Source organism: Uloborus diversus, chromosome 3 (assembly GCF_026930045.1).
Source record: "Uloborus diversus isolate 005 chromosome 3, Udiv.v.3.1, whole genome shotgun sequence".
In the NCBI taxonomy this organism is placed as follows: domain Eukaryota; kingdom Metazoa; phylum Arthropoda; class Arachnida; order Araneae; family Uloboridae; genus Uloborus; species Uloborus diversus.
In genome coordinates this window covers 75,579,380-75,595,737 of record NC_072733.1, presented here as the reverse complement: position 1 = coordinate 75,595,737, position 16,358 = coordinate 75,579,380, and the positions used below count along the sequence as shown (strand labels likewise).

Genomic DNA, 16,358 nt, shown 5'->3' with positions numbered 1-16,358 from the left:
GTTCATATTATAAAAGAGTTTGCAAACATTTTTAATTGGTCTTTGCAACATACTGCATAGTAAACAGAGAAAAAGGTTTCATTTGAAAACTGCAAAGTGAATGAGCAATGCGGTCACTAGTACAGCCGGAGTTTACCTTCTGATTGTGCTTGTACGGGGGAAGGGATGTAACACTCCTCACATCCACATGAATAAAAAAAATATAATACAAATTTTGGCAATATGGCATAAAACAAAAGGCTCTGGGAGGATTTTGTAGCACCGTCCCTATTATGCCTTTTCTTGTAGCCATTCAACAGAAATAAATTATTTGAAACAATGTTATTGTGTCCTAATAATATGGGTAAGGATGAAGAGATATGAACCCCCCTACCCACTCATTTTTTGAATTCCTGGGCATGAGCCTGTTTGGCTGTCCACTCTGGGAAAATTCAGCTGGCGTTTTTGCTTTTTCAATTAATTCTAGATTAAAAATCTTTAAGTGAAGAAATATGTGGTTTGACTTATGCACATTTTCACCTTTTAAATAAGAAGGGAAATGTATAAGCATGTCTCGTGTATGCTGTGGTCCACGGCCGTTGGACAGGCGATGCACTGCCTGCCCCGAGAAATTTTTTGCCTCCCCTACTCAAAAATATTTTAAAAAATCATCTTCACTGAATAAATGTAGGTCTGCGAATGTTTTATTTATTTTTATTTTTTAACTCTGAGAAAATAAATGAAACAGAAGTATTCGAATTAGGTTTACAAAGCAACACATCAGTCCAAAAATGTGAAATTCTTTTTTTTTTTTACTGGAGCTGCATGGTTTTGAAATAAAAGGGCAAGGCTGAGGGGTTTCCATAATATATTTATCAGTTACTAAGATAAAAATTGATAAGGATTATAAAAACTCTTCATTATTTCTGTCTCCTGATTAAAAACTATAGAAATCTTATAACTCTAACATAAACCTTGAGATTATTTATCATTTAAAAAATATCCGGAATAACAAATAGTGAGAGTCAGGAGGGATGAGACAACTGCATTTCTGCCTAATTATAAGAAAAACTTTTTCTTGTAGAATAAATGTAGCAAATTAGAATCAGGAAAGAGTGATTCATTTTCTTTCGACTTAAATGCAACTGTCCCATTTTTCCCATCTCTCCCCAAATTGGCGCGGAAGCTCATTTTAATTAATAATTAGCAGCTACCAATATCCAGTATAATATATAACAAAGTCTATCGGGGGCCAGTCTGGGCAATTGGGCGGGCAGGCCATTGCCCGATGGGTCACTGGCACTGAGCCATTTGTGATTCGTGGTTCAAGTTTTATTTTTTGCTCCCAACACTCTTAATAAATACAAGTTTGAAGGACCATCAAATTTGGCACCGAGCTATTACAGGTAAACCCCTCCATCCGTCTACAGGTACGTTTTCCTCTTTTGCAGCCCGGGCATTTATGTCGTAGATGAGACAGACCATCTTTCCCTGTATGTGTCTTTTTTACCGATACAGCTCTAATGTTTTTGTCTCGGTTTTTTAATGCTCTCTCTGCTTTTATTTTTAATTTCCGTTTTTTTTATTCACCTTTGTAGTGGAAAGGATAACAGGAGAGTGACCTTTTAAGTGGAATGTAGAATATCCATCATTTCAGAAGGTTCAAGGGTTTCTCTCCTGGGAAAATTTTTGAAAAATAGTTTTAAAAATCTGTATTTTGAGGCCTTATATGGGGGTAATTGAGACTACAAAACAAAAAAGAAAAATAGGCAAACAAAACCTTTTAAGTTATGCATTCTTTTGCAAATCAAGATCAATCAAAATAAAAATTGCTTGTTCGACAAATCATTGACATTTTTTAATCGACAGAGAGGAAAAGTGAGGGAGGAGAAAAGGGAAGCACATCATCACTTGCTCATGCTGGCTTTTAGTGTAATTTGATTTTGTTCATTTCCCTAAAATCCCCCCCCCCTCATTTCATCAAATGCCCAAAAATAAAAATTGTTCAAAATGCTTTAAAAGAAATGGTGTAGAGATTCAGAAAGTAAGTAATATTCGAAAGAGTAATATTCTGGCCATTCGGACAATTCATATTTTATTTTCTTAATAAGAGACAAAATTGAAGTGCTTTTTAAGGAATTTCAAAAACTTGAATAATTTTCAAAGACTCTAGAACAGTTGAAATTACTTAATGCATTTTATTTGAACTTTCCAGAAGTTGACTGTACAGTTCTACAAAATGATAATAACTTTGTAAAACACACCTGTTTTAAATTAAAAATAAATGTAACGAAATACTTCTCAAAACAAACAATTTTTTCTTCAATCACAAATAGTTCAGAAAATGAAATAGAGTAGAGTAAGTGTTTTCTCATGATTAAGATATAACCAGTATGCAGTAGAAGTAAGATAGAAACAAGCAATAACAAAAGAACTTCCAAAATACTGAAGTCTGTATTAAATAAATTCCGAAACATAAAAGTCACATAAATATATCTTGAGAAATATGCTACAAAAACGCGAGAATCATGATTTTTGCATTTTTTACTCAGGATGTATCGTAGGAGCTGAATTTGGCTCATCTTGGTAACCAGATACTAGCGTAATCGGAAACTAAGGGTCCGGCCCTTGGGGAGTCCCTGGCTCGAAATCGGCATAGTGTAAGTTATATATGAGTTTTGAGGGTAGGAGGACAAGTCTATCAAACTGAAAAGGGGGCCTGTCTCGGCCCTGAACTGCATTGGGAAAGAGAGCAGGAAGTCCTAATAAGTGTCTAAATTACAAGTATTCTTTTCAGCTAATGGGAACTAGATTTGCTTTTTCTGTATTTCTTCAAATTTTCATTCCTTTAATAGTTATAAAATTACGAATAATAAAACTTTGTTGTTTAACTTTTCTGACATTAGTAAGTAAAAAATATATAAAAAAAACCTTCTTCTGTACCTTCCTCTGCTGCATCCAAATCCTCCCCTCTGGATACGGCCCCACCCACGAGGCATTTTTTGAGTGTACTCAGGGCCGTCGAGAGCCAAGGTGGGGGCCTCTATTCGAAGTTTCAATACTGAAACTTCGAACAACAGCAACCCTCTAATTGGAACACTTTTGCTTAGGCAACCCTATGCCATCGGTTTTGTAAAATTTTTAATTACATTTTTTTTGTATAACTTATGTGGAAACTCCATGAGGGTAAATTACTCATTTTTGGCCGCCTTTGAACCCCTGGCAACCCTGGTTAGGGACCGGAAAAAGGTAGGCAACTTTACTTTAACCTTTGCTTTACAGCTTTTACTCTTCATTTATGATGATTTTTGGAAACTCGGTGAGGCTAAATTACTCATTTTTGGCACCTTTTAGCCCCTGGCAACCCAGATTAGTTCACACGCAACAGGTAGGCAACCTTATTTTAACGTTTCGTTTATAGTTTTTACTTTTCATTTATGACAACAATTTTTGGAAACTATGAGGATAAATTACTCAATTTTAAACACTTTTAGCCTCTGGCAACCCTGCTTAGAGACCGGAAAAAGATTGGAAAATTACTTTAGAGCTTTATTTACAGCTTTTACTGTTCATTTATAACAACAATTTCCTGAAATTCGATGGATAAATTATTTCCGTCATTGAAAACCTTTTATCCCCTGACAACCCTGATTGGCTAGCCGAAAAAGGTAGGGAACCCAACTTAAACCCTTATTTCCATCTTTTACTCTTCATTTATGATAACGATTTTCAGAAACCCGATGAGGGCAAATTACTTATTTTTAGGCTCCTTTCAGAACTGGCAACCCTGATTAGTAGACGTGAAAGAGGTAGAAGTTCTTTCTTTCACGTTTTATTTACAACTTTTACTCTTCATCTATGGTAATAATTTTAGGAAACTCGATGAGGGTACATCAAGCCAGGGGCGTAGCTAAGGGGGGTTTTTGGGGACAAACCCCCCCCCCCCCGAAATGTTTGTCCCAAAAAAAAGGAGAGAGAGAGAGAAAGAAAGAAAGAAAAGAGAAGAGAAAGAAAAGAGAAGAGAAAGAAAAGAGAAGAGAAAGAAAAGAGAAGAGAAAAAAAAGAGAAGAGAAAAGAAAAAGAAAAGAAAAAAATCAAAAATTTTTTTTTCTGAATAACAGTGGTCAAATATTCACTTCGCTCTCCCCCCCCCCCCCCCCCTCCAGTGCCATTGAAAATCAGCTAAATGAGTGACCCTCAAGCGTAAAGACGCCTCACTCCTCACTGTGCTTTAACATTTTTTTGATAATTGAGTGAAATTTCACACTTCGCTTTAGAAATGAGATTGATTTATTAAATCCACGTATATGCAGCCTTTTTTTGTCATAGATTCTGAAAATTGTTAAGTATGTTTAATTTTATGAGCGGCGCAGTGGGAATATTACATACAGTTGAATCTGTATGTTTCGAATTTCACAGGAAGGAAAACAAAAATCGAGATAAAGAGGTTTTAAGATACGGGGACTTTAAGAAACTTTATAGAAATTTGGAATATGATGGTGAAAATTTGAAATCGATACTATAGACCACATGGGCTCTTGATCAAAATTCCTCTGTATTAGTTTTGTTAGGTCTTTGTTCTATTATTACATTATTATGTGCTTTATTGCCAGTTTAAAGAAACTTTGAGCATATCTTTTTGAAGAAAACGTCTTTTATTGCTTTTTGGTGCCTGATTTTTTCTTTTTCTTGTTTTTTGATTAATTATTTATCCTCTTGAGGTTAGCAATTGCTGCAAATCTAACCTGACCAATATTCTAGGATTTTCCTTTTTTCTTTACTTGAAAAAATCTTAAACTTCCCTCCTATCATCTTGGTTTTCTTTAAGGAATCATAATTTTAAGAAAGATAGCGATCACAGAACAGTACTAAACCAGATAACAGAGCAAAATGGCTTTTAACTTGAATGACCTTTAACCATGAACTTGAAATACTCATCCATAAGGCAACTAATACTCAACCTGTGAATTTCACCCCTTTACTCTTCTTCCAAGAAAGTGCTCGAAACGACTGTCCTTGCCTTAATTTTCCTAAAAAAAAACCTTTTCGTGGAACGCATTTCTCCTTTTTTTTGCCCCCTCAGCCCTTTCTGTTTCGAGTTGAAGGAAATGCTTTTGCTTGCTGCTTTGAAGATCATTGGGCTTCGAATCCGAAAATGATAGCATAGCCGGAATTCGAGACATAAGGTTTTTGTTGGCGTTGTGCTGTGATAGTCAAAACGGCCTTTGCTAACCAGAAAATCCACCGCAATCACATCGATTTGTCGAAAATGTCAGCCAGTATTTACTGCGTATTCTTTTAAAAACGTTTAGTCTGAACTATTTAGAATAGTATATTCTAAGTGAACGTTGTTGTATAATGAAGAGAGCAAAACCGATAACAAGCTTTTCAAACCTCCCCCCTCCCCCCCCAAAAAAATGTAAATGACAAAAATGGTTGCTCTAAAAAGAGAAAGTTAACGTCCTCTGAAGAAAACGAAGTACAGTCTGCTGAAGCAGCATTAATTCCATCGAACCCTTCTGAAGGAAATTTTATTTTAATTTAAAAGAAAAACTGCATAGCATTACAGGAATAAAATGTTTAAAAACGAAATGAATCTAGACTGTTCTGTACTATTTCAGCTTGGTTCGCATTAAAAAGTAGAAAATAAACAAGACTTCTGTTTATAACACTCGAAAATTGTTGTTGCTCTCTCAAATAGATATTTATATAAATTCTAAAGCAGGTAATAAAATTAAAAATAAAAACTTGAAAGGAGAACAGATGGTATGCAGCTTTGTGCAAATAACTTTCTACCGCCTATATTTCTTCCCTCTTTTTTAATTCAAATTTTATTAACTGCTTTAGAACTAGCATAAATGTAAATACATATAAAAAGCAACATATAAATATAACGATATGAAAAGTCATTTCATTTTTTGCAGGTTATAATCAAGAAATCTTTTTTTATTTTATTTCATGCTTTTATTGCGAACCAAGTTAGTAAAAACAGTCTGACCACCGATGAGATTGAAAGTCAAACATCCAGTTCACAGGCGGAAATGGATCCATCTATTAGCTTTCAGGGATGCCAGCTTTTGTAGATGTGTGTTAGCCTCTAAATTAAGCAGTCACACTGAAATGAACGGAACACGCTCATCAGATATTTGATTTTCCCCCTGATTTGGATAGACTGGTTTTGACTAGACCTGTTGCTAGAAAGTTTCACTTTAAATTAAATGGAGAAAAAGGAAAAAAAAGTTAAATTTTCCAAAACAGTGCAAAAAATAAATTAAAAAAAAATTCTTTGATTTTGTTTTGTTTGACACAAGTATCGAACTTGGGGCACCCCATTCCAAAGTATGTAAAAGTTCACACACACACACACACATATATATATAAAATAAAAGTAACCCCCCCCCCCCGAAAGTCGGGTCTAGCTGCGCCTCTGCATCAAGCCTAGTAGGATCTCGTACTATTATACTAAGCTAAATAATATTTCACACATTGGATTAATATAATTAAAGTTAATGTTGAGTAGGGTGGAGAGTGAAAAAAATTAATTTTCGAATTTCAAAACGCCTGGTGTCTCAAAAGTTGACTTTTAGCATCAATAGGGTACCTTTAAAATATTAGCCTCCTAGGATAATAACTTTAGGTTCGAAAATCACCCCAAAAAAGTCCAAAATTGCAAAAAAAAATCCATCTTTTTTGAACTTTTTTTGCGAAATTTAAAATATATAATTTTGAAAATGCTTAGAGGTGCAAATTTTAATTCTTTGTAAGGTTAATATCTCCTAAAAGTTTTAGGTTGATTGAGCAATTTCTTCTTATTTTCTAAAAACCACAAAACAAACCAAAAATTGACTTTTTTCTTCCATTTTCACACGATCTTGTAAAACAAAAATAAGACTAGTGCACACAATATAAGTATTTTTAACATTGAATCTGAACTTATTTATGAGTTAAAAAATTTATTTTATTATTCAGATAATTTATTACATTACATTTAAGAGCTTTTGCTACGCATCATTTTTGTAGGTTTTGCATACAATGATGGTACAATCCAACTAACAAGCACCCAACAAAAACAATTATTTTTTTTTTACCAATTAAAATTTTTCGATTATAAAAATCTTTGTTACCGAATTTTCCATTACGCGAGTTCGTATTAAATCTACTTTACTTGCGAACAGAGCCGCCTTGTTTTTAGAGTAGACTAAAAAAATGAATTTCCCAATTTCGAAACGTACAAAAGTGATTCTCTTCGCAAATGAAAAATAACAAAAAGCATTTTACAACTAATGTTGAATATCATTATACTCTGATACGAGAACCCGACTGAAAAAAACACAGGACATATAACAATTCCGTGCAGAGAAGCTGGAGTTATAGAGTAGAACATTATTAATTTCTAAACAAGTTATGAGCATTTAGTATCCATTTGCCAACTTGGTTGTTATTGGTTGTGACGGTACCAACACCATTACTGCAGTGGCGTAGCGTAGGGGGGGGGGCAAAGGGGGCACTCGCCCCGGGCGGCACTTTGCTAGGGGCGGCAAATTCTGTAACATTATATTAACATCGAAAAGGCTTTTTTTTTTCTTTCTTTTTATTTTTTTATTAAGACGGCGCTTCGCTAGGGATGTATCACTAAATCAACATCAAAAAGAAAAAAAGTTATTATTTTTTTAAACTTTTCAGAGAGAGAATTCTAACTTGTCTCAGGAAAATTTTCTCGTTGAGGCACTAGCACGAAATACTGGATACTGACAAGCATGCGGGCCATTATCACTGGTGCTGACAGAGAAAGACGAGAAGAGAGAGGACAATCGTTGGAAAGGATTATAAGTTAAAAAGGTCGACAAACAAGCAGGCAGGGGTGGACTGGATCCCCCAAGAGGGCGCCAGCTTTAGCTACCAAAGGGCACGAAAGAACTGAGGTTTGAAGGCGCAACGGTTTTAAAGGTGCAATAATAAACGAAAGCGCATAGGTTTGAGGGCGTGAAAAAACGAAGACGCACAGGTTCAAGGGTGCCAAAATAAATAAAGTAAACGAAGTCGCACAGGTTTGAGGGACCCCCCCCCCCAAAAAAAAAAAAAAGTTTTCCCCTCAAACCTGAACGCCTCCTCTCTCTCTCTCTCTCTCTCTTTTTTTTTTTTTTTGCGTCCTTAAACATGTGCTCCTTCGGTTTTTTATTTCTTTTTCTTTTTTATTTTTATTTTTACCGTTCTCAAACTTATGTGTTCGTTTTTTTTTTTTTCGCGCCCTTGATCCTGAGCGCCTCTTTTTTTTTCACCGCCCTGGAACCTTTTTTTTTTCATTTTATTTCATTTCATTTGTGTCTTTGAACATGTGCGCCTTTGTTTTCTTTCCTTTGTGCCCTCCCGAGGCCTTCGAGATAGGAAGGCCATCCAACTAGCAAATGACGTCATCGTTTGTCGATCCACAATGATATTGGGAAGTGAGCACTTCGATTAATATTTTGGTTAAATAAAACTATTTGGTTTATTTATTATTGACTTCTGTTATTTTAGTAGCATTACAAGTTCTACTTTTTCATTTGAAAACATAAAAAGGAACCGATAATCATACATTAAAAAATACACTGAGCTTAATTCATAGTATTTGACATAAAAACATTTATAAGTATTACAAAGTATTCAAATAACTAAACACGATTTTATTTTACAATCATGTTAAAACAAAGTGATAAATAAACAGTTTTATTTTTCATTGGAAATTGTTTTTTAACTAATCGCATTTTAACTACTCGTATATTGCATTGAAACATTAAGTCTTAAGAAGTATTCAAATAAATAAATAAACTTTCATTTTACAATTACATCAAAACAAAAAATAATATTACTATTGTATTTGAATAAGAATTAAATGAAATTTTAAAAAATAAACATTTTTACTTAAGAAAACGGGAAACATGACTGCAATATGTTTCAAAGACATAACATCAAATTAAATACTACATAATACCATATTATTGATGTTAACTTAGCTGAGCAAATTTATGCTTTTCAAAAGACGTGAATGCTTGGGTGCCATCCCCCAAAGTAGACGGTGCCCTACCCCCTTCAATTATGAAAACTTCCAAAAAAAAAAAAAAACCCCAAAACATCTCCATCTCCCTTAAAATTTCAAGGGCACAGTTATTTATAACTATAGCCATCGAAAAGCTATCATTACTATGAGACTATGATTCCGACCCCCCCCCCCCCCTCGGTGGGCACTCTCGAAAAATTACAACCGGAATTCAACTTGAAAAACGTTAATTAAAGAATGTATAATACAACATCATGAATACTGTATGTTGTACATCCAAAAAATGTATTCAATATCTAAACAGCCTTTTTTTTTGGAATTCGGCTACTTTTCCATTTTCACCTTTTTCTGCTGCTAATGATTCTTGTGTGTGGAAGGGGGGGGGGGCTTTAATAGTTCATCGTTTTAGGCTTTTGAAAAATTATTTTAAAAAGCATTAATTGATGACAAAGTAACCTTTTTCAAAAAACTGTTCATAGAATGACCATTTGAGCAACTTTTTTTTAATACTTAAAACCTCATATATGTTAAATTTAGATCAACATTTTGCTGAGTATGCTCTTTTAGGAAATCAATGTGACAGGGGGAAGGGAGGGGATAACAAGAAGTGTAACATCACGCGTTGTTTTATAACAATATGCTCATGTTGAACAGCGTTACATGTAACAAGGAGGAGGGGGGGGGGGAATTTGTTCAAAAGTTTGCATAATACTTTATAGACAGCCCCTTAATTCAATTTATGTTACAGTTTCAGAGTTCCTGAAAGCCTTCAAGGAGTTCAAAAAATATGTAGTTCAAGATATTTTGCCCTTTTTAAGCATAAACAAACAAGCACAGAGCATTTGGCAAAAGCACGTTGTGTATCCACTGCTCAAAACTAATCTTTCGCAAGCCCAGAAATTATGAATACCGTTAACTTAACCACAATGTGTGCATAAATATCATAAAAACTTAAAGACAACAGTGAAAAAAAAAAGTATATATTTTTTTAATTTACGCACAGAACCAGCTTGTTTGAATAACATTGCAGGGGCGTAGTTGGGGGGAAATGTTTGAGTATCGGACCCACGACCTCCGGCGTTCAAATCTAATCTTCTATCTCAGAACTACGGAAGCCCATCAAGGAATGTTTTTTTGATCAAAATAACACATGCTAGCGTATGAAACAATTTAATCGAAACGGAAAATATAAGATTAGTTCAGTTAAAAGCCTGTTTCAATAAACTTGTTTACATATTAACTGAATATCAACACCAAGTTACGTTGCTTCTGATAGCAACAAGTATATTTGCAGAAAATTTTGACATATGTATATTGTCAGCTTGGAAAATCCATTTCGAATAAATGCGTGTACAAAGTTGAACAAATAAAGAAATAAAAAGTTGCAAGTTAACCGTTTCAAATATTAAAGCAGTATACTAAAATTACAAATTACAGACAAAGATATTAGAAAGGAAACTGACAATTGTTCGTGTAATGGAGGAAAACTTAAGTAATCTTAACTGCATAAAATGTAAATTTGTTTATCTGAGAAAAGTACTTACCTCCGAACTTTAAAATTTAATCCATGAGACGCCCCGCTTTTTTCTTCACATACAGGTTGTTCGGAAGCGGAAATCGCTGACTCAAATTCAATCAGCAGACACTTATATTATATATATATTTTTTAATTGCCTCTACATTCCGGTACGTGGAAAGGATGAGATAAATCCAACAGTATTGTATTCAAAAATGTGCAGCCGAAGTTAATATTTCCTATTTCATCTATTTCAACCAGACCAAGAAGCACTATTGTTTAACTGGTAGACTGCACTGCTTTCAAAGTTTCGCGCCAAGTTCAAAGATCGACTACTGGTGGCGTAACGAAGCGGGGGGGAGGGGAGTTGTCTGGCCTGTTATCACGTGGGTCTCGGCCCTCCCCTCGAACCTGTGCGCATGTTTCTTTTTGCTCTCTGAAACCAGTGCGGCTTTTTTTTTTTTTAATTTCGTTTTGACCGTTTGAACTTGTGCGCCTTTGTGTCTTTTTTTTTTTTTTTTTTTTTTTTGCGCCCTTTGAGAGTCAAGGTTGGCTCCCTTTTAGGGAGCCTAGTCTGGCCCAGGTAGAAAGATCCATTGTTGGGTCCAAAACGTAAATTTCGAATAAAAAAAGAACTATTCACCGAATTTTTTCGAAAATGTCTACAAAACTTCCCAGCACTAACCTAGATAAACTGAAAATTTTAACGAAATCGGTCCGGTAGTTTTTGAATTCACCCCTTACATATACATTTGGATTTTGTGTTTTTAATAAGATGCTTGGATTTATCAACAGATCTACAGTAGGCCCTCGTTTTACGCGGGTTTATTTTACGCGGTTTCAATTATACGAAGTTTAAGATTTGACATTTTTATTTTATTTTACGCGGATGAGTTTCGGTTTCAAGCGGATGCAGCAATGCAAACAGATAACATTTTCCCCTCTTTCAAAATCCAAACTCTTAAATATTGCAAATTACACGTAATAAACTACATTTTGGCGTGCTAATAATCGGTGTTGGGCCACTGGAGACATTTTATGCGATTGGTTCCAAAGCTCTTTCCAGAAGTAAAGTTATTAAACTCACAAAGTTCAGAACTCACTGGAAGAAGAGCTTTTAGGAGTGACAAAGGAGGACAAAACCCACGAAGATACCGACATCGATGATACACAACTAAAAACGTTCACATTGAAAATTCAGCCATTTGTAGACAATAGAAATGACCTTTCTGATTTGTTATTGAAGGAAGATTCTATCATGGAAATGACGCAAGTGGTCATGGATGCGTTAATGTTCTGTAAAGAATTACAGAGAAAAATTCTTAATGGCTGCCAAAAGACTATCATAGCCAGCTCCTCTTTATAAACAGAACACGAAATTAATTTACGTTTTCTTTATGCATGTTGAATGAAGTATTCTTTTATCTACGGAACCTAACCCCTATTTTAACACTACTTTTAGGTCTCAATTTACGCGGCTTTTCCATGGAACGTAACCCACACGTAAAACGAGGATTTACTGTATTTCAAACAAACCTAAAGAAGTTCTTCTGCCCTTATATAGAAGTTTGGTAAGACCTTATTTGGAGTATGCTGTTCAGTTTTGGTCTCGTTATCTTAAGAAAGATATTAATGTATTAGATGGAAAGGGTTCAAAGGCGGGCTACAAGGCTAATAAATGGACTTCTTATTTAGACTACGATTCCAGGCTTAGAATGCTAAAAATGTAGTCTTGAGCAAAGAAGAGACCAAGGGACATGATTCAGTTGTTTAAATTTATTAAAATGAAAGATGTTTCGGGGCTAAAGTTTAGCACTAAAAACAGGACAAGGGGTCATTGTTTTAAGCTATTTAAATCTCAGGCTAACATGGATATTAGGAAAAATTATTATTCTAGCAGAGTAGTGGAACCTTGGAACAGCTTACCGGAAGAGGTGGTAATGAGAAACTACTGACGGTACTTATCTACTGCAGTACTTATAAGTACCAATCACTTTCAAAAATAATAACACAACAACCATTACTTATTTATTAATGTTACATTTTAGAATAAGTCTTTTAACTCTACTTTCTTAAGATAGATGGCAGCAGTTGTTCTAGGCTGATGAATTTTGCGAGAAAGAAAGCTATATTTTCGAACAGACATTGTGTTCTTTTGCAGCCATTTTGTAAGGATTGCCGCTCTTGAATTCCTTTGCTGTAAATATATAATATCGAACCTAAGGTAAGTGTTGTATTTTTTTTTATTCATTCTGTATTGTCTAAGACTGTTATTTGTCCAATCATTATAAGGTAACAGATTATGTAATGTGATTTAGGGTCAAATTATTCGGTGGTACTTATAAGTACCGCCAGTACACATAGTGTTGGAGAAAAACTTGTTCTCATTTTGTCCCTGTTTTTCTCTGTAGTATTTTCGTTTGTATAAATGCAATTATGAAAGTGTAGTGTAGCAGTATACTTTAGAAGTTTCTTACTGACTTCATTTATAGCTTTTTTGAAGTTTTTTATTAATTTATTTTTTACTAACACTGTCAAGAGCATTGGAAAATGTTAGTATTGAATGTAAATTTACTTTTGCATTCCGAATAAAAAAAGATTTTAATTTTTAAGTGTGTGTGGGAAAATGTAATGTACTTCAAATGTAAAGATTTTCAAGCAATAGTAAAAATTAAATTTTATTTTTTTTAGAATGCCCCGAAAGAAAGGTCTCACCATTCAGGAGGCTTTAGATGTGCTGAAAGACTTGTCATCAGAAAGTGACATCACTGATGATTCATCTGATGAAGAATTTTCAAATAATATATTGCAGAAGTTTTCATCAGATTCTGATGATGTTGACGCGGTGACGGAAGAAGAACCTGAATCCAGTGATAAGGAAAATCAGGAGTCAAACTCTGGAAAAAAAGCAGTTCCTACCTCGAAAGGTAAAGAAAAAATTGATAGACGTTGGAAGAAAAGAGATTTTCAGACTCAGGTTCCCATTTTTTCTTTGAAATCTGGATTTGTAAGCAATATTTTTGATTCTTTGCTCACTCCAACGGATTTTTTTCTAAAATTTTTTGATGAGCCTATTGTTGAAAACATAGTTTTTCAAACAAATCTGTATATAAATCAAAATAACAAGCAAATTACTCCTATAACTGCTGAAGAGATCTATGGATTTATAGGCTTACAATTTTCTATTCGGATATCACAGGTTACCTAGAACTCACATGTACTGGTCATCTGATACAGATACTTCTGTAAATGTGGTCCCTCAAACAATGACACGTGATCGATATTTTCAAATATTATCGAATATCCATCTAAATGACAATTTATCAATGCCGGATAAAAACTCTGATAAAATGTACAAGCTGAGACCCTTTATTTCTAGTTTAAATGAGAATTTTCAGAACTTTAGGATAGGCACTCAGATCCAATCTATTGACGAAAGTATGGTGCTATTCAAAGGAAGGTCTTCTCTAAAGCAATACAACCCGAAAAAACCAATCAAGCGTGGTTTCAAACTTTGGTGCCGGGCAGATATGTCCGGATATATATATGAATTTGACGTCTATCAAGGGGAGCAGATTAATAGCGACAGCTCAAAGAGAGGATTTGGACTGGGCGGAACAATAGTTGATGAAATGACAAATACTATGGCAGACAAAAACCATATCATCATCATGGACAATTTCTTCTCTTCCGTGCCACTATTTGAATATTTGAAAACGAAAAATATATATGCAGTTGGCACTATTCGTCCTGATAGACTTGGTTTACCCAAACTTATGGATGATAAAAAAAATGAAACGAGGGGACTTGGATTATCAAATATCTGATCAAGGAATATCCTACTTCAAATGGAAGGACAATCGATCCGTACACTTTCTCTCAAATTATCATAGAAACGAAACTTGCAAAGTGCAAAGGAGACTCAAAGATGGTTCCAAAAGTGATGTCATCGCACCCATTGTTGTAAAAGACTACAACGGACACATGGGGGGAATTGATAAAGCCGACATGTTACGTGCTATTTATGATAGGGACAGGAAATCAAAAAAATGGTGGCACAGGCTTTTTTTTGCTATGCTAGAAATAGCATATGTAAATTCATATATTGCATATGTGGAAGTACGTCATGAGAAAATGTCATCCCTCGAATATAAGCGCTGTATTACTAAAGGTATTACTTACAAAATCAAAACCACAACCAAAACGAAAAGGGAGACCAAAATCTAATGGAAATGAACAAGCCTTTAGTACAAAAAAGAGAAGAAAAGGAAATTTGTCTGTTTCTAATGATGTTCGATTAGAAAATAGAGGATGCCATTGGCCAACATTCGTGTCGAATCGAGGACGTTGTGAATTCTGTGCACTAAAAAATATTCAATCAAAACCTCATTCAAAATGCTCTACTTGTGATATATTTTTGTGCGTAAAGGAAAAAAAAAATTGTTTTTATGATTATCATCAAATGTGAGTTTCTACCTTTTTTATGTATAAAATAAAAGTATGTCAATTTGATAATTTCTTTGTTTTATTGTGAATGGTTTTTAGTTTATTTAGCATTTTTAAGAGGTTAAATTTCATAAGAAAGATCATCTGTATGTTTTTTTCTTTTATGACGAAATTTATGCATAGTGTACTGGCGGTACTTTTAAGTACCACTTTAATTAATTAGCTCCAACAAATTAAATTTCACACCAGGGATATTTTTTTTCTCGTATATTCTTTAATTATCAATATAGCAGCTAAAGAAAATATATTTATGAAGAAACTTTCGGTAGTTAATAATGCAATAGATAAAGGGTTAAGAGGACCATTGATCTTCACTGGGAATTGTAAATTGACTAGAACCTGCCTAGCTGGGCCCAGAGCCTGTTGCTGGTCGTCACTTTTATGTTTATATTTGTATTTATTTACACAAAGAAGATATTAATGCTAAATTATAGGCACACTTAATTTCATTCGTAATCTTCAGTGTGATCTTAACTTCCATAAATATACAGGGTGATTATAATTAAAGTTCCATTTTTAAAACGCTGTAAAAATAAAACCACTGGTCAGAATGACGTCAGATTTCAACAGCATATTATCGAAGAAGGGGGAACACGTATGGCAAATGAAAAATAAATAGTTGAAATTTTTTGCAACAGATGGCGCTGTAGGCTTCATAATTTAATGCGCATGACAGCTGTCTTGATTTACATATTTTTTCGAAGAGACTTGTGCCTCCGGTCCTGTTACTTGTACCGTACCTGGTAAGCGCTGTGAATGCCTTTTGCGCAACCACGTCATTCCAGCTCTACAGCAGCGCGGATGCGTGGATGTAGTCATTTTTTTTTTGCAAGATGGCGCACCTCCGCACATCGCGAATCCAGTGAAGCAGCTGCTGAAGCGCCATTTCGGAAATGCTAGAATTATCAGTCGCCATTTCCATACAACCTGACCGTCCAGATCACCTGATCTTAACCCGTGTGACTTCTAGCTATGGGGCTTTCTGAAAGCTGTTGTGTTCAGTGCTCCGATTGCAAACTTAGCTGACCTGAAGGCACGCATTGCGCAACACATTTTAAACGTTAGCCCGGAAAAACTTCGATCAGTTGTGGAACATGCTGTTTCTCGATATTATCTTGTCTCAGAAAACGGGGGACAGCATATTGAACATTTTCTGTGCCAGTCTCACGACAGTTAAAGACCAATTTGATGAAAACGAGCGCTATTAAATTATGATGCTTACAGCGCCATCTATTGCTAAAAATTTGAACTATTTAATTTTCATTTACCGTACGTTTTCCCCCCCTTCCTCGATAAAATGCTGTTAAAATTTGACGTCAT

At 34.6% G+C, this 16,358-nt stretch overlaps 1 protein-coding gene and 1 long non-coding RNA gene across 2 annotated transcripts in view; both read left to right on the top strand.

Annotated features, from left to right (window-relative positions):
* The window catches only part of LOC129218103 (caspase-1-like), a 118,088-nt gene that overhangs the window by 78,070 nt on the left and 23,660 nt on the right, over nucleotides 1-16,358 (top strand). The window lies entirely within an intron of this gene.
* LOC129218104 (uncharacterized) lies at nucleotides 11,914-15,047 on the top strand. The gene is made up of 2 exons (XR_008580288.1): nucleotides 11,914-12,756; nucleotides 13,224-15,047. It is a non-coding gene; the product is annotated as an uncharacterized LOC129218104 (long non-coding RNA).